At 39.2% G+C, this 27,586-nt stretch overlaps 1 protein-coding gene and 1 long non-coding RNA gene across 4 annotated transcripts in view; one reads left to right on the top strand and one right to left on the bottom strand.

The window, feature by feature from the left end:
• The window catches only part of CDH20 (cadherin 20), a 215,236-nt gene that overhangs the window by 4,355 nt on the left and 183,295 nt on the right, over positions 1-27,586 (top strand). The gene's annotated exons all lie outside the window — the stretch shown is intronic.
• The window catches only part of LOC140630884 (uncharacterized), a 61,056-nt gene that overhangs the window by 2,706 nt on the left and 30,764 nt on the right, over positions 1-27,586 (bottom strand). Inside the window, exon 2 of the long non-coding RNA XR_012028574.1 lies at positions 420-503. This is a non-coding gene — a long non-coding RNA (uncharacterized lncRNA). The remainder of the gene's footprint in view (positions 1-419; positions 504-27,586) is intronic.

Genomic DNA, 27,586 nt, shown 5'->3' with positions numbered 1-27,586 from the left:
ATTCCTTCTAAAATGACTTCTGCAAATAAGAAATAAGTAAGGGATTGTGGAGAGCATTAAGTACTTGGTGTTGGGGGTGGGAAGGAAGAACCGTGTATTTATTCATGAGGTTTAAACTCTCCCTGGATCCTCATATTGACATGGAATTTGAAGCAAAGTTCTCATTATCCAAATTGAAAAAAGAACATCATTACATGTCAACATCAAGTATAATTGTCCTGTGAATAAAAGCCTATGTTATGAAGTAAGCAGAGTAAATTGCATAAGGTCATCAAGTCTCATGAAAAGGAATATTTCACTTCTCCAAGATATGCATTCGGTCTCAGTTTGTTAAGGAGGTTCAGAACTACCTTTATTACCAACCTTTAGTTTCTTTGACCCATCCTGAATCAAAAGGATTGAAAAAGCAGAATACTTACCGAGTGTCAAGAAGCATAAGTGGTACAAAATTATGGAACTCTCTAGCATTTGGATGACAAAATCTACTTTACGAAATGCACGGTCTACAGCAATTAAAAATAGAAGATCATATTGCCACGTTACATTATGGCAACAACCCATTTTAAAGAGAAATTTAGTCTTTTTTCATTTAATTGCTATTCGTGGTTTGCTAAATAGTTTTTCAGAAAAAAACTGCCAATCTCCTGCTAACCAGGACTGTCTAGTTAAGAACGTTCCTAATTACATATGGATTGACTTAATTTTAGAACCCTAAAAAGAGTCAACCCAAAGCATTACTCAAGTACAATGAAAACTAGAAATGGTCCAATCCCCCTTGAGGTATATGTAATTTTTTTTTTTTTTTAAGTTTAAGGAATCATAAAAGAGAGAACATTTGGTATGGGAATACATCAGCTAATAACTACCATAAAAAAGTAAAGGAAGCCATAAGCTGGAATATCATTTTAAAATATGCAAAGTAAAGTTATTAACAATACCACTCATTTCTTCTTCCAAATCAGTAAGGGCCAGTCATGTAAAATACCATGCAAAGTACAAATGTCAAATACATGCCCGGCACTGCCCAAAATGGGCATATTTTTGTTATTTATAAGAATGTTTAACAATCTAATTAACAGTTTGGCCTTTATTCCAACTAATGCCTTGACCATGTTGACAGCAAGGATGTATCTTGCATGGAGGAGATATTTCTTTATCATTCTATAGCTCCTAGCTGGAATCTTACACATAGTAGATTCTCAATAAACATGGGGTGATTTCATTTTTTAGAAGAAAAATAAAATAGAATTGATGGAATTACCAAGTTAGATGAATTTATAACATTTTATGTGAAATACTTGGTCTCTGTTACTTTAGATTATTTCCCTAAATTAGTGAGCTATGCCTGTGACCAATAATAAATAATCATTAGCAGTGTTCAATGTGGTGTGGACCTGAGGAAGGTAAGAAAAGATTTGTTTTGGCGTGTTTTTGAGTTTTACCTAAATATTGAATATGCTTATGCATATGTAAGTTGTTAAAGATGCACAATAACTCTCCATAATAAATATGACACTTTATCCAAAGGGTTATTATTCCCAACAGGTAGTCACACAAATTCTACCCCTGAAGTACCGAGAGTATTCATCAGACCAATTATTACGAACTGGCTGCACATTCCCTCCTGTGTCAACTAATTAAAGGGTTATTAATAAAATAATCATTGCACTCCATGGCAGTGGCTACTTCTGGTTGTCACTGAAGTTTGTCTGACATATGGCCCACCATTCAAACCCAACCATGCACCTGTAACACTGTGCTCAACATCTGGCAGGATGCACTGAAATTACTTGTGGCCAATACACTTACACTTCTCTGCTCTTCCACCTGATTTATAACTAAAATAAACTAAGTGAACCTAACAGCAAATGAAAACCAGGTGCCCATGAGGAACTAAAATGTCCATTATAGGTAAATCATCAGCCTGTTTTTTTTTTTTTTTTTTTTTTCCTTTTAGGTCTGACCTTAGTTGAATGAACAACGTGGTCTTAGTGTTTTCCTAGAGAACAGTACATAGTGTAATATGTTGGCATAATTGGGAGCTAGTAGTCAAGAGAAAACCAGGATAGAATTAGCATGAAGATTCAATTACCCCTTGTTCCCAGAGAGAGTTGTTTACTAGGATTCAAGTCGAGGTTGTGGTCAAAATAGCATGAAAAGATGAGCAGCGCAGCTTTCTTGTTCTCTAGCAGATATCTTTGCATGGAACCAAACTTTGGTTTCCACTTTCCACCAACAAATTACAACGCAGTTTATTAATTAAATAGTAATTGATATAAATTGTTTGAATAGACATTTTTAAGTGTGCACCTGAGCATACCTCCATGTTTTAGATGTATTTATAAAAACCTGTAGTCAAAGCTATCATATACAGGATATTTTCCTGAAGGAGTAGTGTAGATTTCCTATCATACTCTTTTTATCACTTTATTTTATAAAGTCAACATCTTTGAATCCCTTACCAAGTCCTATTATGTGGCTAATTTGTACATATCATGAATAATCAATGAACTTACCATCATTTGTTTTTAAACCAACAGAGGTAATTTCATTTAGCAATTTAATTAGAAATTGGCTAAAGGAATTCCATTTAGAAGTAATTTCTAAAGGCAACCAAATACATGTTTTTTTAATTTGAAAGATTATTAACATTCTGATATAAGTATCACAACAGATGGAAGTAAACACTCAATCTCTGTATCTAAGGTCTTTTTCCATGCAAATGTTTTGAACAGACATGTAGAGTGCACAGTATCACCTACTTGCCACCTCTCCCGGTCAAGGAGAAACCACCTGGACATTACAGCCATCTCTGTGCCCACCCACAAACAGGCCCAAAGTTGCCTAGTCTTCATTCTCTAATCCAAGAAACAATTCAAGTTCCAATCTCTCTCTTCTTCAAATCCCTCTATTCTCTGCATCCAAAACCTCATCTGGAGTATGAATTTGCAAAGGCACCATCATCCCATCACTGAAAGAACCAGCCACTTGAGACCATAGGTCTTGTCAGCTTTTTTTGGATATTAAATAAGAATCTAAATCTGTGCCCATAATTTGCACAAACTGGCAACAACTCCCAAGGATGGTCATCTTATAAGTAAATATTAAGCCACATTTTTGTGCTGTCATTAATATCACTACAAACTGTATTGAAAGCAAAAGATATCAAGCGATTGGAGTGTACATTTTCATTAAGGTCATAGTTTTGAAGTGTTAGAGTTTTATCTACCTTTACCCCTCGCCCAGACTCTCATCTCCATAACACTGGGAACATTATGTCTGTCTAAAAATGGGAGGCATACTGGTATTTGGACATAAAATCCTCAAGTATTCATTAAAAAATTAATCCATTTGGCAGTTCAGCCTCTCAGTGGAGTACTTCAGGCAGCTAAGCACAGAGGCTATCATCCGATTCACGGGCTGGTGAACATTTGGAGATCAAATTGCTGAGGGTTGTTTCTTTAAACACAGGAAAACAACAGATTTCTTCATGATATAGAAGTGCTATCCATGTCTTTGGATACATCTCTATATACAGCAGTTAGCTTGTGTCAATTAAAATGTGTAGTATTCGGAGAAAAAGCAAACCAAACAATATAATAACCACCATTTATTTAGTCCTTGCCTTGCACCAGACACTACACTGAGTGCTTCACAAGCATGACCTCATTAGTCTTCTTGCTGAGGATGCCATTGTTACCAACTTTATTTTGCATATGCACACACTTAGGTACAAAGTTAAGTGGTCCCTGAAGGCGGATTTCAAACCCAGGACTCTCCAGCTCCCAAGTTTGTAGTTCTAACCATACAGCTACACCACCTGCCCTACAGCAGGGTTGTTTGTTTAAAGATGTATTTATTTATGAGAAAGAGAGAGAGAGAGCCCCAGAGAGTGTTGGCAGGGGGGTAGGGGGGCAGAAGTGGGAGAGGATCTCAAGCAGATTCCCCACTGAGCACAGAGCCTGATGCAGGGCTCTACCTCATGACCCTGAGACCATGACCTGAGCTGAAATTAAGAGTTAGACACTTAACCCACTGAGCCACCCAGGCGCCCCTAGAGCAGGGCTTTATAACCTCCACACTGACATTTGGGGCCAGATAAGTCTTAATTGTTTATTGGATGGGTAAGAAAGGAGCTGACCTGTATGTTGTAAGATACTTAACAGCATTTCTACCTGTTAGATGCCAGTAGCTTCCTTCCTCCCCACAGTGCACACCAAAAATGTCTCCTCTCCAGACATTGTCACTTGTCTCCTGGTGAGCACAGTTACCCCAATAAGAGAACCAGCACCACAAGAGCAAAGTGCAACATCCATGCATTGCTTATCAAAGCACACAGTTTCAATTTAAGGGTACATTCCATTGCCCAAATAATAATATAGATAATTTGCACAGTTATGCTAGCCACATTATAGATGACTTCTAAAAATTCACTAGACCAACTTAGAAAAAATTACTAAGTAAACATTAGTAAGTAAATATTATTAATATCTTTTGCTATTAAACTCTTTCCTTTGGGCTCCAAACTGGGTGATCAAGACATTGCTGTAATTAGATCTTTATACCAACAAAGACTGGTACAAAGACTGAAAACATTTTAAACCACAGTGCCCCAAAATGCCAACAGATTGTCCACTAGACTCTAGTTTCAGGAGGACAGCGATGGGAACTCTCTTGTTCATCCTCACATCCCCTGCACAAAACATCATGCTTACCACATAGTCAGCACTTAATAAATACTTCTTGAATAAATAAATGAAATCATGGACAACCTAGTACAAGTTTTGAACACTCAGTTATAGACCTGTGTTGGACTTGCCATGTTTTACATTTTAATCAGTGGCACGGATGTGCACATAATAGTATGCTGATCAGATTCACAAATTTAATGAAGCCAGAAGGGAAAGATAATACGTTAGATGAAGAAATGGGATCAAAAAGGTTGAGAAGATGGATTAGATCTAAGAAGATGAATTTTTCACATGCACAAATGCCTATGCGGAAAATAAACCACATGAAGGTTGAGTGGCATGCCCAAGGCCTCTGTCAGCTGGGGAAAGGCAAAGCTGGCACTCAGACTCAAACCTCTTGATAACAGCTCTTCCCTGGCTTTATTTTGTCTTGGTCAGAGTACACCTGAGATTTCCCATTTTGTCTGCTCATCACACTCTGAGTCCTGAGTCTCTAGAATATATCCACTGGTCTATGGAGGTCCCACAAACATGGCTGTGAGATGAGAGAAATGGCTGAAGGTCTGAAAAATGGCAGACCTGACACAGAAAAGGCATAATACTCATCTTCAAGTATCTGGAATATCTTCATGTAAAATAGAAATAAGTTTATTCTGAATTGCCATGGACAACTGAACCAGGGCTCCTGATGGAAACTATAGAGAAGCAACATAATGACAAGTTTCCTAATGATGAAGTGTCCTAAGTTGGAAGGGGCTACTCCCTTGGGGAGTCATGAGCTCTTGGTCATCAGAGGGAAATATGCAGATGGCTGGCCTATGGGAGTCTGAGCCCAAACAGATGGAAAAATGTTCCTCCAGGGTGCTTTCTATCCCTCTGTGTATAGGAACTCTTTCCTTTTAGTTATTTGTTTATTTCTTTGTTTTGAGAGAGAGATTGAATGAGTGCAGGGGAGAGACAGAGGGAGAGGGAGAAAATCCCAAGCAGACTCCAGGCTGAATGCAGAGCCCAACACGGGGCTCAAGCTTAGGACCCTGGGATCATGACCCGAGCAGAAACCAGAAGTCAGCCACTTAGCCAACCAGGCCACCCAGGCGCCCCAGGAACTCCTTCTTAATAGTTTATTATTGACCTTGTAAAACTACTCTGTGTAATCCTGTTAATAAAAGCAAGATCTAGGTTTTCTCTAACCTAATAACCTAATATCTAGACTTATGGGGTAAATAAAATACCATAATCAAGAAAGAGAATTTTACCATGTATGATCATGCAGAGCTAGAGTCACCTTCTGCATGCCAAGCTTTGTGTAAAGTGTATCCCCCATCATGTCCCATCTATTCCTGATTGGAAGCCCATAAAGTAAAACCTGGTATCATCACCACTTCATAACCAAAGAAGCTAAGTCACAGAGAAGTTGAATAATTTAGATCACACAGCTACTAATTCCTGCCTTACTACGTGAAACTGAGTCAGTCCAGAGTTACAAAGTCTGTTTTATAAATATACAGCATACCACTTCATCCTTTCAACAGGGATACACTATTTTGTTTGAAATGCTGGCAATTTCTAGAGTTTGAGACATATGGCTATTTAAATGCAAATACCTAAAACATTTTCCACAGACTCAAATACAACATTTAAAAAATTATTTGCTATTTCCTATTATCTGTGATATTGCTCCCTTCAAATAGTGCAAATTGCTATGAGCTGACTTTAAGTAAATGAACAAAACAGGGTTGGGTTGTTGTTGTTGTTTTTTAATGTCTATAGAAGAAAAACTTGGTAATAGCATTTCAGATACCATTCTGTAAATTAGAGTTAGAATCCAGGCCTCCAGGCTAGAAGCACTAGTGTGAAAACAGGATTGGTAACTTTGATTTACACAAATTCAGGATATTTCATGGTCAAGCTTTTTAGACAGTTATACCATTAGAGATTGTGTTCTCTTCCGATCCTAATTATCTTGTTGGATTATCTTCTGTTTCATGATTATCTTTTTGGCTATTTTGTTAAACCAAACTGATTTTTAAAACTGCTTCGTATGCCTTATCATTTCACTGTCAAAAAGATGCTGAGAAGCTCTAAACTCTTCTGCCGGACAGCACTAGATTCAGCCTACCTGTAGCTCTGATTTCCTGAGGATAACCTCAACTTTGCAAATCCCGTCTGGCAAGGTCCTCTTCTCAGGGAGTGCTGCTCCCTGCCCACCATCCCAGACAAGAATCAGCCCAAGACTTCACACCCAGTTCAGCATTCTCTTTTTAAGCTGATTGCGGCCCTGGTGCTTATATGCATCTCAGCATGCGATGAAGTCCATAATTCGAAGTGTACCATTTTTGCAAAGCATAAAGGCAGTTGTAGGAAGGGGCCCAAGCACTCATCCTAAGACTGAAGATGGCATCGAATCCAGCTCTCCCCTGGCAGCACTCTTGCCAAAAAAGCAGAAGGCTTCGCTAGGCCCTGTGGCTCACAGAGTTTTCTTCCTCTGTCGATGATGGTGGTCATCTGTTGCTAGTGATGCTAGTGATGTATGTTCACAGCCCACCCAGCACATGTCTATAATAACTGCCTTGTTGAACTTCATCCTATGACATTGACTCATTGGGGTACCATTCTGCAATGTCAAACTGTGGCTTGATGAATGTTTTTAAGGCTTTGTGAAGCGGAACGGACATTAGTTAGCACACTGATGTTTTATTCACAGATTTTTTCCCTAGGTTTTTATGTTATTCCACAGGGGGAAACTTATAAAAAGAGCATTCTCAATGTACTTCATGGTGGGAAATATTCTAAATCAAGAACTAAAATGCCTCCTAAATGAACATGAGTCACAGGAAACATCTCTACAACTCAAAGCAGTGTAGAGCATAGCGTACGAAACCATGAAAGCACATCTCCAAGCACACATGAGCTGCCCAGAATGTAGGATCCCATAGGTTATTCAGGGGATTCAGACAGAATAAATCAGGAATTGACCTGAGAGAGAAATGTCCTATGAATGTTGAGGAACGTACCTGGCAAGTGCTGCTGCTAATACCTTGACCCCAGACCTCCCCAGCTTCTTGAGTCAATGTATGTCAAAAGCCATGTGGCATCAATCTCTACCCTCATTCATATCTAAGGTCATTGCCCTTACGTCATGACACCGTTAGAAGTCACTAGCTAAGGAATCTGAATAACTAGGTCAGGAGTAAGTAATGTGGAGAGGAGAAAAAGAATGACCACTAAGGCATGGCTTTATTTATCATCAGGGTAGAAAGGAAATGTGCCATTAGTAGGAGTTTCATTATGATATGCAGCCTTTAAGTTAAAGAGATCTGTTACCTTCTCCTTCCCCCAACCCCACCATTATTAATGTCCAATAGAAGATACCAAAGGGAACTCTTGCCTCTTTGAGATAAAAAGAAACCTTTCATACACTTGGTGCTAGGAAAAAGAAATATTTAAACCAAATTGAAGGCATCAAAAATAAGTAACTGCATTGAAAAGTCACAGCCATATTGAACAATAAACAATTTATGGAAGGAGCCCAGAAAAAAATTGTTTTTTAAAAAATTGAAAAGCGTAGCTTCTGACAAGTATTCTTTATTTATGAGTGTAAGTAGAATTTTCCAAGGAACACAAAAATACTAAAATAAAATGCCAAGTTTGACACACACATTTTTCTTTGAGGGTTGCCCCAAAAGGGGACTCTAGATAGATAAGAAGTTAATTGCAGAGTTTAATTCATCATTATCTATACTAGTTGAGAGAATAGACATCAGGATTATGTGAAACTATAAATGGTCCAAAATCATTTACAGTTGACTAAGTAAGTGTTTTGGGCCTTTGACCTGACTACAGGAATGCCCTGCTATCTAGCAATTCAGTTTTTAGAAGACAAGTCTAATAAGTGAAGTCCAGATGCTCAAGCCTGAAAACTTCTCTTGATCCTCCTCCTCTCTTAGCTCAGCTCCTCCCTACTTGTCCTGGGGTGATGGTGGGCCATACTCCCCAGATTAGTTCTGGGCTTACTTTCTGCTGGGTATGCCAGGTAACCCAACGGCCCATTGGTTGTGTTATTGCTCTTGTTCTCTGTTAGAGACCTTAGACCTCCAGTGATTGTATAAATGTATGAGTCAGAGGGCAAGGAAAGAGAGGGGATACTGAGAAGGTTAATCTAGGAAGTTTCTGCCCCAGTAACACAACTCCAGATCTAACATCCCAGACTGTTTACCACTATCAGATATGCAAAGACAAAACACTGTCTCTCTTAACAATTCCCTGGTTTCGAAGCAAATTGAAATATGAATTGTTTCAAAAGGATTCTATGCATGCAAAGTGAATAGCTGTCAACAAAGCTATAATTAAGGAGATGAGATGCTGTCAATACACTTGAAATAATGATTTTCCTTGGAGCAGACACACTGTGTCTTATCTGTTCTCAACCCTCTTCTCATATGGCCTCCCTCCAGGATCATCTAGTTTTCTCAATATAATTTAGGAGGAGGAACTCCCTATGTAGCTCTTTAGAGACTTTGAGAAATTCATAGACAACACTCTTCTTCCTGTTCAGATGGACATGTTCCTTTGTTTTCTTAAAATTCAAACTGTATGGGGATCCCTGGGTGGCGCAGCGGTTTGGCGCCTGCCTTTGCCCCAGGGCGTGATCCTGGAGACCCGGGATCGAATCCCACATCGGGCTCCCGGTGCATGGAGCCTGCTTCTCCCTCTGCCTGTGTCTCTGCCTCTCTCTCTCTGTATCTATCATAAATAAATAAAATATAAAAAAAAAAAATTCAAACTGTATGTTGGACCAATTATTATCAATTGTCCTACCTCCAGTGTTCCATTCATTTAAAGAACCCAATATAGTTTCATTGGTCAATGACTAGAGCAATAAAGATTACCTGCTGGGTGAATGAATAGAGCCTTGTCTTTGCAAATTAGTTTCACATGTGCTATTTCATGTTTTTAGCACCATCTGCCAACCACCCTTCTCCTAGCTGCAATTGATTTCATACTATTTTGGTCTACTTGGGTCATTTTAGATCTCAACACATGTTTTTAAATGGAAGTATGGACTTTCCCTGCCAATTAAGTCACTTTCCTTACTCTTCCACTCTTAGGAGCTGTTTCTACCACAGTCTTGCTCATATCACTCCCACTTCTTAAGGAAACCACATTTCTTTGGAACTATCTCTGATCCTTTTCCCCAAAAGATGACTCAAACCATCTCTTCCTGGATGAGACCTCAAACAATTAGCTATAGATTTCTCTGCCCACCTCCAAGCTTCTGTTGTTCTTCTTATACTACCTGATGTTTGTGCACCATGTTTGATGGTGTTTCTACCAGTGATGGTGGTTGGCTCATGAATGTATTTTCTTAAGTGAGTCATAACTTCTTGAAAGCAGAGAGGGGATGTGCTCCTTTCCTATGACACAGAGTTCCCCACTCTCATGGGAAGTAGGAGAGAGCTCATTGATGCCAATGGCCTGGGGCTTTACCCCTGAAGCATTCCTCTGTGTCAGCTCCATGCTAGGACTAAGTTCGTTCTCCTGCCAGGTGGTTGTCTGACCTATGCAGCCACAGAACGATGAGAACACCATATTGTCACTGCGATTCCAGGAAAGGAAGAACTGCAAAGGTTGAAGGAGAGGGGCACAAGAGCATAACCAGAGCCAAGAAAGGAATAAGGGAAGTGAGGAAAGGTGTTGGGAGGGAGATGTAAAGCGTAATTGTGAGGAAAAGGGGGAAACTTTTCAGCTTTTTAAAAATATGAATAATTACATTTTGTTTGCTTCTTGGGATCTAGGTGTGGCTTTGTGATGTGTTGGGGAAAGTAATTTATTTTTAAAGCACATGTGGGCTGTGCTTTACAAGTTGGAGATGGCAGGAGTTGAAATGTACTCTTTAGGAGTGGCTGTGAGAAACACAGGAATTACCAGAACAACTAAACATGACTGCTTTTTATGAATTCCAGGTCCCAGGTAGTATTTTGGCAAATCTGTTCTCTGTGCCCTACCTGCTGAAGAATCTTCTGTTTGGCTTTCACCATCTGCCTCCTAGCAAATCCAGCCTAAATCCAAAACAAATGGGTAGAATGAGGTCCCGGAGATGGGCACTTTCCCAGGGAAGGTTAGAGCAGTTCATTAACTATTAGCAGTTTGAAAATACTCATTTGCGAGTTGAACCTAAAACACTGTCATTCCCTGAATATGTCTTCCCAGGTTGAGATGCATGAATATGAGCTATCCAGGAAATAGGCTAATTTAGAAGGAATTTAAGTTCTTAATGAATGTTTCCTACAGATTCCATAATGACTCCATTCTGTTTTCACCGTGTAAAGAAGTATGCCCTTTTCACTATTGTTAGCACACACGTCTTAGAAACTCACTCCTACACAGAACAATGGCAATTATTTTTCCATGGATATCTATAGATTCAGCATCTAGAGGCTCTGCACTGAGAATGAGAGCATGTTCATTCAAGCCATATCTCTCCAAACCAAGCTGAAAAACCAAATGCAGCAACATCCCAAATTAGGCCAAAGTACTCCATAGACTCCTAAATTGCCACGTGCATATGATAAAAGAAAAGGAAGCGGAGAGTAAACAATATTAAAATTGGATGTTTTGATCAATCTCACATTGTAGCTTGCCACGACGTAATTTGGCACCTATCTCCCTAAACTAACAACAGCTGAAATTTGAAATGAATAACTAGAGGATCAGAACCAAAGGTGGCGTATCAAGTCTATAGGGGTTCCAGGACAAAACAGCACAGACAGGGTGGCTGAAACAACCGAAATTTACTTTCTCACAGTTCTGGAAGCTGGAAGTACAAGATCAAGCTGCCGGGAGAGTTGGTGTTTGGGGGACTCTCCCCTGGGACCGAGACGGCCACCTTCTTACGGTGTGCTCACATGACCTCCTCTTTGTGCACGTGTAGATGGGGGACAGAGAGAGATCTGCTGTCTCTTCTCATAAGAACATTGATCCTGTTGGATCAGGGCTCCATCCTGTGACCTCATTTAACCTTAATGATTCTTTATTCTAAATATAGCCACACTGGGAGGGTTAGGGCTTCCATGTATGAATTCAAGGCAGATACACACATTTGAGCCATAACAGTGATGCTTCAACCATGAAACCTATTCATGTATTTGTCACATTTAGATTGACTCAGGCACTAAGGAATCCCTGAATACTGTTTGAATCCACTGGGGATCTACTTGGCCACAAAGTAGTTACCCAAACTGAAACTGGATTCTAGGGCCCATGCCATTGGTCATCCCAGCACGATACAGTGCTCCACCTCACCTGCCACCTGCCACCGTGCCTTAGGTGGCCACTGCATTTCATGGTGTTTGGTAATGTCCACTGCTGCCCAGTCTTAAGAAATACCGAAAGAATCCAGGGCTTTCTCTCTATTCTACTGGCTTTGTGTTCTAGCCCTTGTCATTTTTCTTTATGTTTCTAGCATGAAATTATCGCTGGTCTCCAAACCTTCAGTTTCTTCCAGCAGGACCCTTAACTTTCTGAAAAGACTGAATTCTCTTCCATGATCTCCTTGGTTCTAGGACTAGATTCCCAGGGTCTCCAGTTGATGTGTCAAGGCAGTTATGCAAATAGAGGGTGAATCCAAGCAAGAGTCCTTCCGCAGTCAAAAGGAACCATAAGTAGATGACTGAACTCGTGTGTTGGAAAGAGAAAGGGTGAAGCATTTACTATCAGCAATACTTTGAGTAATACCTGCTAGCAAGTAGAATAAAAGCACCAAATGTCAGTGCTTTAACATGCTGGTAGTCTGTGCCTTGCTCACATCACAGTTCAACTTCCTATCACGCAGTCCTTCTGAGTGCTTTTCCTCCAAGAAATGACTCAGAAATTTATCGATTCCATCACCTAAGGAACAGAAATCTTTGCCTGAAGTCAGCAGAGGAGGAGAGGCAGAAGGTGTGGTGGGTCTCTCAGGATGTTTTATAGTTAGTCATGAAAATGGTGTAGATTGCTTCCAACTGCCTTTCACCGACCAGAACCCTGCCACTGGTCCCCAAGCTAACAGCAGGGGGACTGGGAAATGTACTCTTCCTATGTGCCCAGGAAGAAGGAATGGGATTCTTCCGCATGGGAACACAGCTCCCACCCTTTTCTTTTACTACTGGGAAGGATCTTGATGCTTAGATGAACTCATCAAATTTGAGGGCACTGCGGATGGGGACTTGGGGGAATGGGGAGTGGGAGAACTGACAAATAATTGTCAGTGATTCCACTTTATCTGTAACAACATGAATTGCAAACTCCTTAACACGTCTCGGAAGACACAACATGGCAGTACTATATCATGGTTAAGTGCATTATCTCTGGAACCAGACAACCTGAGTACAGCTGCTGCTGGTTCCACATCATAACCTACCCCACTTTCTGTGGGTGTGGATGTGGGTATCACTCTCGCCATCTGACAATTAGCTCCTGGAGCATGGGATGGGGGTTTAACCAACAGACCTTGGAGTCCGGTTGGCTTTAGATCACTGTTCCTGACTCTTTCTGAGCTTGTTACTTACATTCCTGAACATTACATAACATTACTTCATCTCTCCGAGCAAGTTCACTCACTTGAGAAGTGGAAGTAATAGTGCCAACCTCAAAGGAATTATATTTGATTATCTATATAAAGCACCGTGCACCTTCCCTAACACAGAAAACACACAATAAATGGTAACTGCAAATACTATCAGAAGATGGGACCACATGCCTCTTTACTACCTCTAGCCAATAAAAATAACTGCAAAATCAAATTTTTTTTAAAAAACATTTTTTTTTTTTTTTTGGTGGTATGGGATAGTTTAAAAAGCAGCAGGTTTGGAATTCTTAAATCTATGTATAACCTGTGTGACTTTGGGCTAAGTACCTTAACATCTCTTTCTTTAAAAATCTACTCCTACTACCCATGTCATGAGGTTGACGTCATGACTACATGCCATGACATAACACACAGAAGCATCTAGCACAATTCCTGTGACATAGTTGGGTACCAGATGCATAGTTAGGCACCAGAAGTGGAGTATGGGTTACCAAGTTCCTCTCAAATGGTTCTCCATCAGAAAGTAACATTTCAAACAGTGAGGGTGAGAAAATACCATCTTAGAAAGACATGTTTGGAGAGAATAAATGATTAGTTTAGTTTTCAAGCAGATGCTTATTATGGTGATTTTTTGATCTTTGACCTTTATCACCCCCCCACCCCCATCTGAGAACAGTGTCTTGATGCCTCTATTCAAATGATAATCACTGTGCAAAAACTCAATGTCTCTCCATTCAGGAGCTTACAGTACACATCTTAATAAACCATAATGAACTGAAGAAGTGAAGAATCACTGGATAAACAGGCCTCTCTCTCCAGCTGTCATGTCTGTTTGTGACAGCGACTGGTATTTCATTGTAAAAGATGCTAATTTCAATCTAAGCTGTGGCAGTGTTGAGAAGAGCATAAAAGGAATTCTTGATTATCTATATCAGTAACTGTGGTCCCCAGGGATATGCTCGGAAACTTCAGATCACATATGGCAAGAGTGCTGTGATAAAATATGCATCAATGAGGCTTCATGATTTATGATAATAAAGAAATGGAAAGTTTTGCCCTCTATGATAACTGTTTGTGGCTGGTATGTCTCTCTTTCTTCCATTTCTGGAGGCTTTATAAATGACATTTGTTGTACTAATTATTATATCATTCTGTACCTGGACCACCATCCCATTTCTGTAACTGTTGCGTCAAATTCCTGAGGGCTATTCATAATACTGTTTCAACAGTGATGATTTTTTTCCCAACTTAAATTTAAGAAATAATAACTACATTGGCTGCTGGACCACATTAGCTGCCTATCGGAGTTAAACAAATGCTAATTATTATTTCAACTTAAATATCACTGCTTATTAGCACCGGCCAGGCTATAGGGAGGCCAAAGTTTTCAGAGATGCAAAGCATACATGATAGGCAGAGACGAGTGGGGGGCCAAATCAGGGTGGCCACTGTCTTTCCTTGGGAATGGGCCATTCTTTATTTTTAAATGATACTCTTCCTCATTGAGGAGCAGGGAGTGATGATCTTTCTTCCCTTAAACCGTATGAATATGAGATGATAATGTTTGGGGAAAGTTAATATTCTCACTTAGCAAAATTAAGAGTTATCAACTGCAACCCCTCTATTGCTGTATTTTGACCAGTCCTTGAAATTTCAAAATCTGGAAACCAGTTGGGATGCTTCCCTATAATCCCACCACAAAATCTTCAGGTGGCTGAGGCTTAGTAACCATTTTACAAGGTATCTGGTTCTATTCATAGAAGCTTTCATGATAAGAAACTTGATTGATCTCAAAATCTGCCTTTGTGTATTTGCAACCATCAGTCCTCTAGTGTTACATGGAATAATCCTCATCCCTTTTGTTAGAATAACTCTTCAAATGGATAATAAAGCCAGTGTGGTCTCCCAATTAGCTTCTAATCTGGTCAGCACATCTGTTGTTCATGGTTTCTACTTCATGATGACCTTAGTAACAGCTCTCCCTCACTTCCAGGCACCTCCATCATCTGTGCCCCTACAAAAGAAGGGCCTGATTCATCAACTTCCAACCTAGAAATATTTAATTGTCCAGAGAACAAAGCCTGAAGGTTTTTAGAGCAGCACTGACTTCTTTACCACAAACTCCCTCCCCCCACCTTCCCCTGGTGCAATCCAATACACACCTAGTACACATCCATCTCTCTGCTCCTATCCTTTCCTGACACTGGGCCTTTTCTCCTCTAAATGCTGATATCTATTGCTCCAAGCGTGACTTATCCTTCAAAGCCCAGCTTTTCCACAAAACCTTCTCAAACCCATAGGTTGGTATTCACTTCTCCATACCCTAGATTCCCATAAAAGGGACTTTATATTGCAATACCAGCACTAATGATTCATTTACTTGTGTTCCTGTTGGTTTCAATAGGACATTATAAGATCTATAATTGCACAGACAGCCTCACTTGCCTTTGAATACCCTATAGTGTCTACCACAGTGCTTTGCACTTGGTTTAACGTTCATTAAAATTCTGTTCCATTGAATTAAATGGTCCCTTGCATGCACACAACCTATCAAATACCCTTCAACTGCCATTCCTCAGTTTGCCAACCCCAGACCCCACTGAGATCTCTCTTGATCTCAACCTGTGCTGTCCAGTACTGTAGTCACGAGCCACATGTGGCTATTTAATTTTAAACTCACATTAATGAAAGTTAAACAAAATTAAACGTTCCATTGCTCAGTCTTACTAGCTACATCTCCAATGCTCTCTGTAGCCACATGTGGCAAGGAACTGCCATACTGGATGGCACAGATATGGAACATTTCCATCACAACAGACAGTTCTATTGCAGAGTGTGGATCCAGACACTATTCCAACAATAGAAGCACTACCTTCCTTGCTGTGTGATTAGCCACATCACACTCTTGCCAAACAGCATGCAAGCCTCTGGCTAATTAAAATCCCCAGGTCTTTCTTGAATGAAACAGCTTTTAAGCTCATCTCCCTTCATATTGTACTTAGACAATTACTTCTGGGGATCTAAAGATAATTTCCTCTCCACCACATCCCATTAACATTTTATCTCTTCTATTTTATCTGTCTAGCTTATCAATATCTTTGGTTTTTAATTCTGGTATGCTTTAGGCTATCCTACCCTAGGTTGGAGTCACCTAAACATTTTAAGTACTTCTGACTTCACATTAGTTGTTGATAAAAATGCTGCCTGTAAATAGGGGGACTATATGATTTGTCATCCAAACCAGGACACTTTTCAGAGTGAAATGGAGTGCTATACTGGGACTCTCTAAGACACACCAGGGAGGATGGAACTTTGCCCATGAAAGATCACATTTAGACCATCACTAGAGAGTCCTCAGATTGAGACTGAACTAATATTTAAAAATCTGTTAATATGCTGGCTAAATTTTATCTATTTTCAGGCCATAATACTCCATTTAATTCATGAAGCTATCATGAGAAATAAAAGACCTTAAGCTCAAATCATCTTACTCTTCTCAACCTTCCAATAATGCACCAAAATGACTTTTTTTTTTTTTCAGAAAAAGAAGAAAACATAATGTAAATGGAAAAAAAATGTAGGTATACATCAGAAAAATGTGAATGGAATAAATACACTTATAAAAGGTGGATATAGTATCTTCCTTGTTGCTCTATAAGGACTCTAGAGGTCCACAAAAACCTGCTTTGTACATGATAGGTCAACAGTGACTTGAAGCTAGATTTTCAAACAAAAAGAAAGAATGGCAAAATCGTATATTACAATTTTTTCTGAAAGTGTCAATTTAGAGAAAGCCTATAGCTCATGGTGGTCACTCACTAGTACTTGTCATTCATCTATGGCAATTGGGCCAACAAAGTCCTGGTAAAATCCTAACAGAATCTGACGCCCAGATTTTGTAAAACAGCAAAGACAAAGACAAGTGTGGATGCTTAAAACATGAAAAAATGGAAGTCACACTGCCAACCTCCCAGAAAGGAAGATAAAATAAAGATTTATGTGTAAGTCTGTTTTAGCGGATTTTATGTACAGGACTATGAATATATTTGGACCCAAAATTGGACAGAACATCTCATAAATTAAAGTAGCTAAAAGTCACATAAAGGTCACTGAGTAAGACTGAAGGAGAGAAAAGAATAATACTGGGATGCCCGGGGCAGGCAGGATGAGTGACCCCCACCTCTCAAGGTCCCCAAGGACAGCCTTGAACCCAAGTTCTCCAGCTTAAAAATCCTGCAATGCTACATGTAGATGTCAAAGGCAATACTTAGGGCTCCTCGTACCCATTGAAAACATAGCTTTCATTTATAATTAAAAGGAACACGTTTTAGAATTGTCATTTATTTCTTGGATCTCCACAACATATAGTGAGTATCTACAATCCATCTTTCCTACTTTGAAGACATTTTTAGGGCACTCTAGAGAATTATTCCACCCATGTCTTTTACTTATTTTTCAATGTTTTTCTCATATAGATTACATTTCCTTAAACTTGAAATCAAATATTTGTAATTCGGCGTAAATAAGTAAAATATTATTTCAACAAAATCTTACTTCTATCCAGCTAGAATACCAAAATGAAGATTATGTTATCTCTTAGGAAAATATTTATTTTCCTCTGCAGCCTAGATAGGGAAAAAGAACTTTCTAATCATTAGTTTGTGGGTTGAGTGTATGTTATCCTTTTATTTGGGTTCTTATTTTAATTCCCAAGCTAATAGCAATTCACAGGCAGTTAAGAAACCCAATTTGATCAATTTTGTAAGTCCCTTGTTTTTCATTAAGGACAATCCTTAAGGCTGGTGGCCTTCAATTAGTTTGGTGGACAGCTCTAGCTAATGTTTTAATGATCCTTAGCAAGGGAAACAAAAAGAGAGAGAGAGAGAGAGAAATAAGGTGGAGGGAGATTTACAATGGTGAGGATAAGCTCGATCAGGCAGGGAGACAGAGTACATAACCACTAATTAACTGTCGTCATTTCAACATCTGGAAGCTAAAAGGAGACACCCAAGTATCCCTGCACTGCTGACAAGTCAGTCCTTGAAGTGTGCGCTACAAAGAGTAGCCCCTAATCCTATATTCCCAGACACTAGGAACTTGTCAAACAGCCTAGCTAATAATACTATTACAACATCTAATTTTTGAAGGCGTAACTACACCAGAATACTTGTAAAACCAATGGAAAGAACAACATAATCTCTTGCAGCAGCCTTCTCACTGTTCCCTCTGCTTCCATCTTGCCTCTCTGCTGTCTGATTTATACCCAGCAGACAAAATACTCTCTAAGAACAAACTAGATGGTATCATTCTTCTGCTTAAAACCCTCTAAAGATTTTCTGTTGCAATTAGAATAAAGTGTAAAGCTCTTTACTGGGGCAATAAACCCCACATGATGTAGCCCCTGACCACTTACACTTTTAGCTTCATGACTTAGGAACCCAGTTATAATCGCTTAAACACTAGCACTTAAATGAGCAAGAGATGTAAGCACTTTACCCTGATCCAAGTTTAAGAGGTTTATCTTTTTCTCATGTTAACAGAAAGTCTAGAGATTGGCAGTGCAGGGCTGGTATAGCTGCTCAACAAAATCAGTAAGGAACCAAATTTCTCTCTGTCTTCCTGCTCTGCCATCTTTAATATATGCCATTTGTCCCATATGGTTGCAAAACGGCTGCTCTACCTCCAGGCATTGTGTCTATATTCCAGGGAGGAAGGAAGAGGAACAAAGGATGAAAGTACTGCATGCCAGCTGAGTTTGTGCCTTTCAGTCAGAAAAACAATCATTTTTTTTAGGATCCCTACCCAGTAGTCATCATCTCCTTGCTCAAGACAATATCACAAGGCCACTGCAACATAAGGAAATCACAACGCTGTGTGGTTTTTTTTTTTTTTTTTTTTTTACTACACTTCCTAATCTCTTCCCTCCATTCTCCATGCTCCAGCCATCCTAGCCTCTCTGTCCCTCAAAAACTTCCTCCTTCCTCTCTCTTGATCTTAGCGCTTGTGCTTCCTTTTGCCAAACTTCTTTTCTCCAAATGACTGCATGGGTCATGCCTTCACATCATTCAAGCCTCTGCATGAATGTCAACTCCTGCAGGGTGCTCTATCTGAGTCTCTAGCAAACACACTCCACCCCATCTCCAGTTCCTCCTCATCTCATTTTGTTTCATGTTTCTTGGGGTGGTTTATTTTCTTCATAGCATGTCTTGATATTTGAAAGATTTTGTAGTGTTTGTTTATGTGCTTATCGTCTGCCCCCATGACAATATAACCTCTTAACAATGAGGTTTTTCCCTCTTTTCTCTCTGCTACATTTTAGTGTCTTCAATGGCGCCTGGCACCGGACAGGTGCTGAGTTAAGAGCCTGCTTCTGACTTAATGAATGGATCAGTGGATTTCTTGACCTGTTTCAAATTTTCGACCCTTTCCTTCACTGCATTAGCCACTTATCTTTGACTCTGAAATGAGTAACAGCATAATGGTGTTTGATTCTATTTGAATTTTTAAATTACATTTCATGTTTTCTTAAATTTCCATATCACTTAGCTGGCTTTTGTAAGCATGATTTTCTTGGTCATCAAATGTGTTTGAGGAAATGATTTCCAATTGTTTGGTATATGCATTGGATTCCCCTATCATTTAGAAGCCTCTGCTTTTAATTATTCTAAATATCTGGGCCATGAACAACTTATTCACATTTTCTAAGTGACTTTATGTGTTCTAGGGACCATTATTCAAAGCTGATCCTGCACCTTTTTCTTTCTTAAAGTCCAACAGCATATATTAAACAATTCTCACAAACATCTCTAGATGCCTTATGAAGTAAACAATCAAAACATTCCATTTCACATTCTATCAGACAAATCTCTAAATCTTTGACTATGAGTATTTTTGACTGATTTTTGTTCCTGCTTCAAACTTGGTAAATGACTTTAATGTGACTTTCCTGTTCCATCTCTTTTTGCATCCCCTAGAATACATTTTGCAGAGCATTACAGAGGGACACAATTTTCCTTATCCTGAAGATTTAACATTTATTATGCTCAGAGCTTCTAAAGATTTTTTTGACGTAGATTTTTCCTTTATATTCATTTGTCCTGCTGCAGGGACAAAAAGCTAGGAGAGCAGGAAAAAAAAAAGAAAAGAAAAAGAAGGAAAGAAAAAAGAAAAAAAATGCGCCAAGCTTAGAAATCTTTTTCCCTTTCCCTCATGGGCATAAATGAGAACCTTTTCATGACCAATCTTCTAAGAACTCATTTTTCTTTTCACTGTAGCTTCACTGAATAAGGGTGGGGAGCATGGATTATCTGAGTAAAGTAAAAGTAAAAATAGTGCTAAAACTATGTTCTTGAGAAGCCCAAGGCATGATACATTAAAAAAGAAAACCATCAAACTGTCCCATCCAGGGTTTGTTTGTTTTTTTTGTTTTTTTTTGTTTTTTTTTTTTTCTAAAGAGACAAGAGCATTTGGATACACTGAGCAGGAGAATTAAATGTGTATGAAAACGAAACCTGGGCCCTTCAAATAAACCAAAATTGATCTTTCTGGCCTTGGGTCTTGGTCCCTGATGATCATGCATCATCTGTCATCACAACCATTCCTCCAGAAACCCTGACTCTACAGTAAGGGCTGGGCTGCCCTGTCGATAGCCTGGGTCTAACATCAGGCCCTGGCTCCGTCCCTGTGCAGAGTGACAACAGACAAGGCAGCTATCCCTGGAGCAAGGTAAACTCTTTCAAGAGATTACAGAATAATTGTTAGTAACATCCACACAGAAAGAGTGTTCAAATTTTAGGGTGTGCCAGAGTCACTGGAAGGCTTGTTGAAAATGCGATCACTTTTTCTCTTCACTCTACTTTTGCTTTTTTTCAAATTGATTTACTTATTTTAGGTAAGGGCAGAGGGAGAGGGAGAGAAACCCAAGCAGACTCCACACTGAGCGCAGAGCCGAAGGCGGGGCTTGATCTCATGACCTTGAGATCACAACCTGAGCTGAAACCAAGAGTCCTGCGCTCAACTGACTGTGCCACCCAGGCACCCTGCTCTTCATTCTACTTTCACTGAATAAGGGTAGGAACATGGAACTAACTGGAAGTAAAAACAGTGCTAAACAAGGACTCCATATTTTATAGGTGGGGGGGTGCAATCTGGAAACCTGCACTTAACAAGTTCACCAGGTGATCTTGATGTAGATAACCCAGAGGCAATACTTTGAGAAAAGACACCCCAAATTGTTTAATGGGTAAAAGGGGGGACATAGCTCAGGTCCTGACAATGAAGCCTGTTCTCCAAAACTGATGAAGATAGACATTAGATTATTGAACAGAAGAAACAAACAAAAACCAGCATGGAGGTATGAATGAACGAATGAAAGCCCTTATTCACTAACATTTATGGAGGGAATACAAAATGAAATAAAGACTCCATTCCCTGGAAGTACTCGGTGTCTTGACCGGAGCACCAGCAGCCACCATCGCCAGTGGTAAGTGTACAGTGGAGGAGAGCTGGGCAAGGGCTGTGGACAGTGGAGCACTCAGGTTTACTGAGCAGCTAGGCTGTGCCAAGCCCTGTGGAGACTGGGGCCCTACATCCTCTGCCCAATAGTATTGAGTCAGGCCTCAGAGCGGAGATGACACTTGAAGAAGGAATAGGATTTACCTGGTAACTAAGGGGGAACATTCAGGGAGAAGGAGCTGAGTGCCAAAGTATAGCCAGGCAAAAGGATCCAACACCTTTCCAATTCTGCTTGCACCAGGGGCTGGGTGCAGAGAGAGAAATGGTGGAAGATCATGTCCTTAAGTTGCCATCAAAGCCACAAATGTGTTTTCTATGCTCAAAACTTTCTCTTATGCGTCAGTTGCAATTTGTGGAAATCACACCGTATTTGCCACACTCATGTTAGCAATGTAGAAGCCACCATAATTTATGCCTCAGAATTTTCCAGCGTGCATGATAAATCTCAGTCTGTGTCCTTGGCACTGTATCAGTAAGGTGGACAATTAATTTATCATTCAGACAGACTCTTTCTTTCTCAGAAAGTCTCTAACAAGTCCTGTGTGGTGACTACAAGTATTTCAATTAGTTTGCAAAAGCAAGTTCCACTCATTTATTTTTTTCCCGTTGCTTCATGGTTACCTTTCCCCTCTGCTAGCAGCATGCTGCAAGGTAGTAACAGAAGCTTGGAGAAGATGCTAAGGAAAAGGAGGTAAATGCATGCACTCAAGGACACCCCCACACCAGATTGAACAGGTTCCAGCATTGTCAGTGCCGTACACTTGAATGAAATTTTAAAACGAGAGGGAAAATTCTCTCCCTAGAAGATTGCACAGTGCTTTTTTGTTGTTGTTCCTACCCATGCTTTTTTTTATTAGTTCAATTTCTATAATTTTTGCTTATGAATTTTATCATCTCTATAGGTCAGTTAACCTCTTGAGACATTACATATAAAAGAAAATCTAACAATCGTTGAGTTATGAACAGAAAATAATAATTTTTTAAAAAACACACCTCTCTGATCAGTCTCTCGTTGATGACAGTAATCAAACCAGAAGAATCATTAGAGGCCAGCGAGGTGTCAGCTGGTGCTGCTCCATAACCAGCAAAGTACAGAAATTGGGAGTAAGTGTTCACAAGCTTTTATAGCAATTGGACAAAGAAATATTTTTTTCTATTAAATCTAAAAATAAATTTTAAATTTGGGCTTGTATATTGTTTTTTTTTTCATTTCATTGTTCTATCAAGTCACTTTTATTGTGCTTTATAGATGCCCTCAGAATATAACAGATTAAAAGATAAAACCAGTCAGCCTATCAGAACAGATGGTCTGAGATGCACTCATCTAAGATTATCCTCAGACCTATAATAATAATAATTATAATATTAATTTACAGTTACACAGAGCTATGTTTTTCAAACATTCCCTTGGTAGCATTCACTCGATAGCAACCTTGCTAATTATTAATTTCCATTTCACAGTAGAAGAAATTTGTCTCGAGAGAGGTTAAGTGAATCACCAAAGGTCACACAGCAAGTCTGAGGTAGACCTAGGACTGTGACCTGTGGCCCCTTATTTTAAGAAACTTTTTTTTCTCCTACTGTAACTCAAAACCATCACTTAAAGAAGGATATTTTAGAAAATTTAAGAAAATCTACCAACATTAGGAAGTAACGTTTTATAATTTTGCTAGGGTGTGGTTCAATATACTGTTTAAAAATGCTTTTCTGTTTATGGAGGATTTTAATGATGGCAGAGACATTAAGGACACATGACTTAACATGCCTCCCCTCATATTATACAGATGGGAAAAAAGCAACCTAAAAACAGAAGTGCTACTTATTGACAGAGCCAGGGGAAAGAGATGGTACATCTCCTGGCTCAATGTCCTTTCCACTCGGAAGCACAGCCTCTGTCATTGATTTATTCAATCCTGATGTATTCAGCGCCTACTGTGCACGAAGGCCTAGCCAAGTGCAAAAGATACAAACGAACAAAAATCCAGGCCCTTTTATAGCTTACATTCTAGTGGGGACAGACAGGTGACAAACATTCAAAATAAGTAAAGTCATCATGCTAGCAGTAAGTATTACACAGGTAAAAAAAAAAAAAAAAAAAAGGACGAAAGGAGCCTTGAGAGCAAGGGAGGCAGGAATTTTAAGTAATCAAGGGATATAGAATAGTCTTTGCTCAAATATACATATTTTTATTTTATATGTGTATATATATATACACATATATATATATAATATTTATTCAGAGTTTCTCAAAAATGCCATTGCTTTTAGCCAATGACAGAAGTGCATTTAGAGCAAAATCATAGTTCACTAACCTTCACAGAAGGTAAAGCCTTTGAAACAAAAGACTTTGAAGATTTAAATGCCCCCAAGAAGTGTTATGTCTTATTCTTGCATCTTCATGATCCAAGGGACAGAAATGAAAGAGAACAGATGCATCTTTTATGATTAATTAACAAATGTTTATCCTGCTCCCCTAACATGCTTGGATCTGTGCTTGAATTGTGGAGAAAACAGAAAGAAGATATTTGGTCCTGTCTTTGGGGAGTTTACAATCTAGCTTGGGTGATTAAAAAAAAAAAAAAGAGCACACTTAAAATATCCCAGAGCCACTTGGGTTGAAAGCAAGAGTAGCTATAAGATGGAGCAGGGATGCAGGGAACATTGAGGAAGCTGATCACAGAAGCCCTGGGTGGGAATCTCTACCGGGCAGTAAAAAGTTTTACAGTCCTCCAAGTTCTCCTACCAAGGAACTCTACGGGTCTATCAAACAATAATGTAACAAGCATGCGCTAATATCATCTTTTCCTTTGTAGCTAATTCATGGAGAGGCAGAAGTCTTCCTCGAGGATAAGCACTAAGACCAGGGGACACCTGGGTGGCTCAGCTGGTTGGGCATCTGCCTTTAGCTGAGGTCATGATGTCAAGGTCCTGGGATGGAGCCCCGTGTCAGGCTCCCTGCTCAGCAGAGTCTGTTTCTCCCTCTGCCTCTGCTGACCCCCCAGCTCATGCATGCTCTCTCTGAAATAAATAAATAAAATCCTAAAAAAAAAAAAAAAAAAAAGGCACCTTGGTGATGCAGTTAAAGCATCTGCCTTCAGCTGAGGTCATGATCTCAAGAGTCTTGGGATCCAGCCTCTGCATCAGGCTCCCTGCTCAACAGGGAGTCAGCTTCTCCCTCAGCTCCTCCCTCTGCTCATACTTGTGCTTTCCCTCTCTTTGAAATAAATAAAATCATTTTTAAAAAGTAAAATTAAAATTATAAAAAAGAACTGAGACCAAGAAGAGTAAGAGACATCAGGAAACTAAAACTACAGCATTCCTTTAATGCATTTAGTATTATATTATTTTTTAAGATTATCTATTTATTTGAGAGATAGAGAGAGAGAGCACAAAAGTGGGGGGGGGGAGTAGCCAAGGGGGAGAGGAAAAAAAATCTCAGTAGACTCTATGCTGAGCGCTGGAGCGCAATCTCACCACCACCCATGAGATCCTGATCTGAGCCAAAACCAAGAGTCAGATGCTTAACTGGATGAGCCACCCAGGCACCCCACATTTAGTATTATTTTAATTATGTAAAAATCCATGCTTCAATACACTTGAACTATTTTTATTCTTTTGGCTGAAAGAGTGTAAATCTTTAATATCCATGTGTCTTAACGTGATGCTTATTTTCTGGACTTGTGCTACATGTCACAGAGAGAATAATGACTTATTGTGGATTTATGAAGGAGGTCTATAAAATTTTATTTTATCTTACTTAAAACAAGAGTCAGGGAATTCATCCCACTGGATGGTAGTAACAGCTTTTTATTACATCAAAGCTGGTAGTAGCTTACAGAGGAAAAAAATTGGCCTTCAATGGTGTCTAACTTCATGACCTAAATGAAATGAGATAGATAGTCCTCCCCTGGCTGATTCTTTATATTGTTTGAAAAAAAAAAAAAAAAAAGGGTAAAGAATGAGAGAGAGACAGAGACAGCGAAAAGAAAGTACTACTAGTAAAGCTCATCTTCATACAGCACAGTGCTGTTGAGACCACACAGTTAGGGCCAAAGTGACGTAGCATTGGGGATGATTTAGAACAAGTGCACCTCTACTACAATTCCCATGGCCATCTCTATCATTAGTTTAAGTAAATTATAATTCCTTAAACTTAGTGAACTATTAGGCAAAAACAAAACAAGGCCAAAAACATGAAATATGAAATATGTGGGAAATAAGTCATTCTTAATCACTAAGCTAGAGTTACACCATACATCTTTAATCTCTAAGCATCTACACTATTTTTCTTATTTTAATTTGAATAGAAATCCCATTTTCTTACCTAAGGAATGCATGTACCTCCATAGCATTTTGTCTTCACTTTCAGGGCAATTAACATACCACCTACAGATAACTTCTTTTCACATCCATCTGCCATCCCAGAAGACCGAAGGCACAATCCCCAGGAAGAGGGAGTGTGTTTCATTCACCTTTTGCACAGAGTAGATGATCACTAATCTTTGTGGAATGAGTCAGCAGTGCCCTTACTATGACTAGAGCAGTGCCTTCAAAGATTCTTTCCAAGAAAAGTCAGACGTCATGGTGAATAACCATTATTGAGCGGACTGTAAAATATTCCCTCAGGTCTTACTCCAGACTGCAGGACTGTTTGCCTCTATATTAATCAGTCCCAGACACTGGGTGAGGGGGGTGGATATTCCTATTCCATATTTCAGAGTTCTGGTTACTTCTAATCTCCTGGGACACCAGACCAAGATACTTTTTTCAGGTGCCTTGGCATAGTAATGGATTTCCAGTGACCATCGCAGGAGTAAAAAGTGAGTTTCACTAGTGAGTGAAAATATGAGTTGTAATGAAGAATTTTGTGAACTCTCTTCTAACAACTCAGAACTTCCCCTCCCACCTCATTTTTAAACTGATATTTTGGTTCTCAAATATGTATCAGAAAGATGAGGCTGGTGATTGCATAGTTGAGATGTTATATTTTCCAAACCTAAAAACTCTTGTAGGTATACAGATTCCTGGAAATTGAGTCTCTTCAGAGGTAAAGGTTTCCTTGGAACTCACAGATTCTACAACCTTATGAGCTACTGAAATAGTAAAAGTCATATTTCAACATGATACAATATGGGGCCACACACTAGACATTACACATCTTCAGTCTTCTTACAAAACAGAATGGAGTTGAGGTTTTTGTTAATATTTATAAAGTATTTAAAACTCCTTAGATATAAAATTTTTGGTTGAATATTGGAGTTTTATTATTTCATTTATAATTCTAAAAAACAAACTACTTGTAACAATGCCCATTTTAAAACCTCTTATGGTTTTCACATACATTATCTAACGTGATCCTCATGCTGACCACTCATAAATATAGGCTGGTGTGAGATCTTTATCAGCTAATCTGCAATACTAAATTCTCAAATTTCATTTGGTTCTAAAACTGGCCTCCTGAATTCTCTTATCCTAGATATTATTCATTTCTTGTGTAAATGTCAGGGGCCAGAGAAAAACAAACTCACATTCTGCCATTTGGTATGAAGCAAGGAATCTAAACCAACATCATTAGTGTACTAAGTATCAGTGGTTAAGCACTGCAAATACTGAAGATGCGTTTTAAAGTTAGAAGGAAGGCTTCTCCTCCCCTCAAGGCTTTCTTCCGACCATTTCAAATTTCCTTAGACTTTATTAATGTACATCACTATGTTGTTCAGAAAATTTAATGTTTGTAATATGAATGTGGCATTATTTCTCTAAGATAAGCACCGAAGAGCTGGACATGTCCATAAATAAATAGGTTTTTATTATA

This window comes from Canis lupus, chromosome 1, assembly GCF_048164855.1.
Source record: "Canis lupus baileyi chromosome 1, mCanLup2.hap1, whole genome shotgun sequence".
NCBI lineage: Eukaryota > Metazoa > Chordata > Mammalia > Carnivora > Canidae > Canis > Canis lupus.
The sequence above is the reverse complement of the archived record's forward strand: the minus strand, read 5'-3'. Positions and strand labels throughout refer to the sequence as shown.